Raw genomic sequence first — 5,000 nt, 5'->3', positions numbered from 1 at the left:
ACACACACACACACACACACACACACACACACACACACGTTGCTAGGGAAACGTGAGGAAGACGCGAAACTAGCGATGACAACAATCAGTAATGCTAATCTATAACTGCGAGGCAGAGTGATCAGATACTGGTCAGAGATGTGTCCCCATGCTGGACTGGTGCCAGGGGTGTGCCTCTAGTAGAAATAATCTCTGCTCACATATTATATAAAGTCGCAATTAAAAAAGCAATTAAAAAAAATATCCCACAGAAACAGAACTTGAGATAACACTTCTTCTATAAAGGAGGAGGAATGTCAGAGAACTCTTTTCACGTGTGTGTGTGCGTGTGTGTGTGTGTGTGTGTGTGTGTGTGTGTGTCTGTGAGAGAGAGAGAACTAGCTTTACTGTGGATGTGCGTGTTGGACAGCGAAGAAGAGTATTAGTGTGTTTAGGATGAAATAGAATGTGTGTGTGTGTGTGTGTGTGTGTGTGTGTGTGTGCGTGCGTGCGTGTGTGTGTGTGTGGGGGCAGCGTTTCGGGGAATGTCTCTGGAGTTATGCAGTGGGTTAGACATCTCTTCCCCCTCCTCAACGGACACAGAGAATCACACAACCATGAGGCTCCACCGTGGACGGATTCCTGGAATGTTCAACTACCGCTCCCTCCACTCCCACTTACAGTAGATACACACACACATACACACACACACACACACACACACACACACACACACACTCCCCATTTCCGTCCTACCCCAGGCATTGGCAGGAGAAGAGGAAGGTTCAATAGAAACAAGGGAAGGGTTGGGACCGGGGGGGAGAGAGATAGGGGAGGATGGGGGGGGGGGTGAAGGAAGGGAAGGGTTGTGGTGGGAGGAGGGAGGGTGAGCGAGAGAGAGAGAGAGAGAGAGAGAGAGGGGGGCAGAGAAGGGGAGGGGAAACAGATGGGGGTAGGCTGTGGTTGTTTGGTGATGGGTCCGGGGGGGAGTACAGAGGGAAATGAACAGAGAAGCCAAGGGGGCCTAGGGAATCCTCCTACGGATAGTCTTTTTGGTCTATAGCGTCCATCCCTACCCTCTTCCGTGAATTCCAAATCCTAGCAATCATAACGTTCTAGATCTCGGCGTGAGTAAAACAACAACGGATCAAATAAACGGAATCTGGGAGAGGAACGACTTCGCTAAGAAACACGCCGATAACACGTGCGTTATTATTATAAAATAAAGCGGTTTTCTAATAACCGCCATGCGATCGTGTGCTCGCGCCGGTTGGCCAGTTGGTCTCTCTCTCTCCCTCTCCCCGCTCATCCTGTTTGGGTGACGGAGATATGGGCTGTCTGCTGTTCAGCGTGAGACAGCGTCTCCCTCCCCCGGCGTGGTCCATGAGGGAACAGACCAGCCCCCTCTCAGAAGGAACAGACCAGCCCCTCCCCCCCCCCCCCCCCCAGGCCAACGGATCAGTCAGTCACTTAGAGGAATAAGGTGTTTGAAATAGAGCTGATTAGAGTGGTGACGCGTAGGCCAGCGGGGTTCACGATGGAGCAAAGTACCCCCCCCCCACCCCCCTCCCACCCCCTCGGGCGTCTGGGGCTTACAGGAACGGTAGCCCTGGACCACTGATCTGAGACCTGTTTCACGTCCCGTCCCCCTGCCCCCCTCCCTCTGAAGGGTGACAGGGGTGAGAATGCAGAGCCGGTGATCTGATCCTATATCTGTCTATTCACTTCTACCTGGAGGCTTTGGGCTCTGGGGGGGCAGGGGGAGGGGGGGGCAAGGATGTGTCCTTCTAGGACGTCGTGAGCGATAGCTGATGTGGCGAGAGCTGACGGGATGTAAGATTAGGTGTCCGTGGTGACATGGTGATGTGGTGACAGGGTGGGAGGGGTCCCTGACTACGGTGGGTCCCGACCTGGAGCCAATCAGGTTGTCCGTTCTGACATTCTGTCACACCCCCACGGCGTCCGAGGGGGGCTGTCCCAATCCTGGCTGACACAGACTCTGACGCAACGGAGGGGGGTCTCGATGAAGATTAGAAGCGGGGGAAATCGGGAGGGATTGGATCCCGATTGGATTTGCTGGGCGATAACGTACGTAATGAACCTAGACCTGATGAACCTGGCTAAGTCAGCGGTCTCAGTGGAGTTAAGTACAGGAAGTGTGTGGATGTCCGTCAAGGGGTCTAGACGATCATTCCTGAGGGATCCTTCCCGCAAGAGAACTCCCACCGTACACGAGGCCTTTGGAGAACTGCTCCGCAATGTCTTTATAAACAGTCCTTTAGATTTAGATTTGACATTTTGGGCCATTTAGCAGACGCCTTATTCCAAAGCGACTTACAACAAATACATCCGACTAAGTAAGTGAATCATCTATCCACCACTCTTAGTAGGGAAAACTAATCTAAGCTCAACCCTGGGGCCATTGTCAGTCGTCGCGCTAGAAGAAGGACGATTTTTTTCTTCTTCATACCGCATAGGTCTTTGCGTCTGTTGCCTAATGTGGCGTAAGCCTTTTTACCACCCTTTATATCCCGTGATGACACATGCTTAGGGGTGACATCTGAAGAATGTACACAAACCTTACATCCAAGCTGAGCAGCAGATCCTTGTGTATCCAGGAGGTGTGGGAAGGGGGAGGGGAGCCGGTGGGAACAGAACGGTAGGGAATTGGAATTGTTCCAATTGGATTAGGTGCGAGCTAATTGCGGGATTTGTGACATAATGTACTTGTTATATTAGCATTGTTAGGCTTCTTACTGTAGGATGCATGTCAGTTTCATTTGACTAGGAGGACGAAAGATTACTGCAAACAGTGGACGCAACCCTCAAACACTCACACATACACACATTTATAAATACCACAGCATGGGCTGCAGCATATTATAGTAGAGCCCAGTGGCCTGCTCATGTAGGCAATAACTGCGCGCACACACACACACACACACACACACGCACACACACACACACACACACACACACACACAAAACAAACACACACACAAAACACACACACACACACACGCACGCACACACATAGCAGTGATGGCAGTGGGTGAATTGGGCAGGTGAGTGACCTCGCTCTACCTCTCCGTTCGATAGATCAATGCTTTTCCCAGGGAATTGAAATAAATAGGCTTTGATGCTACAGAGCTGAAGAGGGGAGGGGAGGGGATGAGAGTGAGAGAGAAATGCAGAGGAGGGAGGGAGGGAGGGAGGGAGGGAGGGAGGGAGAGAGAAGGGATAGCTGACTAGAAGAAGAGGGTGAATGAGGGAGGTAAAGAGGGAGGGGTGTAAAAGGAGGGGTGAAGGAGAACCTGGGAGGGAGGGACAGAGTGGGAGGGTGGAAAATGGGCAGAACTAGACGGGGGAGGAGGGAGGAGACGGGGGTTGAAACAGCGGGGGAGGAGGAGGGGTGTTAAGGAGGGGTGAAGGAGAGCTGGCCAGGGAGGACGGGATGGATGGGGGTTGAAGAGGAGAAGGAGGGAGGGAGTGAAGGAGGGGTGAAGGAGAGAGATGGAGGGGGGAAAGCAGTGATCCGTCAGACTTGGCAGCCCTGTCCTCCTCTCAGCATTCTGAAATACTGAGCGTTTGTTTATTTCATCCCTCGTTTCGAGGGGGGAGAGAAACCCAGGGAGGGGGGTTGGCCATTCTGACAAGCACATCTCAAACCCCATTGTGTGATGCTTTTAGACTGGGTTCGGCCAACCAAATACATTCCCCAGGGTTTTACTGCCACATAGTCGTTACTGACACTCAAAGCGAAAAGAATAAATATAGAAACATAAATAACCAAGACTCATAAAACATATTTCAGAGAGACTTGATTTGGTGCTTAACATTCTTTGGATTCTTTTCATTTCATAACTCAATGATGTGTACTGTGTGTGTGTGTGTGTGTGTGTGTGTGTGTGTGTGTGTGTGTGTGTGTGTGTGTGTGTCGGTGTCAGGGTGTGTGTGTGTGTGTGTGTGTGTGTGTGTGTGGATGTGTGTGTGTGTGTGTGTAGTTCTTTGGGAGGGAGTAAAGCCACCCCTTCCTTCCGCTGGGGGCTGTCAGATGAGAAGCTGTCTGTCTGCGCTCTGACAGCGCCTGAGTCTCTTCACTTTAACAGAAACATCTCACTCCAACACTTAACACTCTGAGTATGTGTGTGTGTGTGTGTGTGTGTGTGTGTGTGTGTGTGTGTGTGTGTGTGTGAGGAGTCCACTCAGTCAAACTGCCCTCTCCATCTCTTTTAGGGCTAAAAAGGTATTCTTTGCTTTCCTCCAGCATACAATAACAAGCAGAACTCAGGACAAAAGATCCAATTACCAGCCAAGACAAGCAGAGAGAAATGAAACACACAGACACACATGCCGCCCCCCCCCCCCCACACACACACACACACATGCACACAAACACACAATTAACCACTGGGATATACTGGCAGACTGTCTAAAATAACTTGACAGAGAGGAGCAGAGAGTGGAACGATTACCTTGAAGACGTAAAAGCTCGTCTGATACCAACTTGGTTAGTGTCTGTTATACTGAGACTGAGAGGATAGGGGGAGGCTGTACTCAAGGCCAAACACCGGACACAGGAATAACACCCACACACACACACACACACACAATTATTATTATTATTATTATTATTATTATTATTATTATTATTATTATTATTATTATTATTATTATTATTATTATTATATATTATTATATGTACAGTACCAGTCATTGAATGGGGAAGTGTGTCCAACATTTTGACTGGTACTGTATATGTAAAGCATACGCACACATTAAACAAATGTCTACACAACTACAGTAATCTAAACACTGTCTTGCATATTATCACCCTCTGGCCTGTTTTAAGCAGCCTTACACAAACACTCACACAAACAGTCACATTCACACACACTCATACACGCCAAACCAAGCAAATCTTTTCTCACACAAGCGAGAGCCATCCTCGCACAACGTTCTCTCACTGAGTCACTACTGAGTAATCCTCACCAGCACCACACACACACCTGTCACATACT

The 5,000-nt window shown here is 49.6% G+C and overlaps 1 protein-coding gene across 1 annotated transcript in view; it reads right to left on the bottom strand.

The window, feature by feature from the left end:
• Positions 1–5,000, bottom strand: part of zbtb46 (zinc finger and BTB domain containing 46) — a gene marked incomplete at both ends in the record, with an annotated part of 40,918 nt that overhangs the window by 11,189 nt on the left and 24,729 nt on the right. The gene's annotated exons all lie outside the window — the stretch shown is intronic.

This window comes from Nansenia antarctica (genome assembly GCF_963989245.1).
Source record: "Nansenia antarctica genome assembly, chromosome: 6".
Taxonomy (NCBI): Eukaryota; Metazoa; Chordata; class Actinopteri; order Argentiniformes; family Microstomatidae; genus Nansenia; species Nansenia antarctica.
The sequence above is the reverse complement of the archived record's forward strand: the minus strand, read 5'-3'. Positions and strand labels throughout refer to the sequence as shown.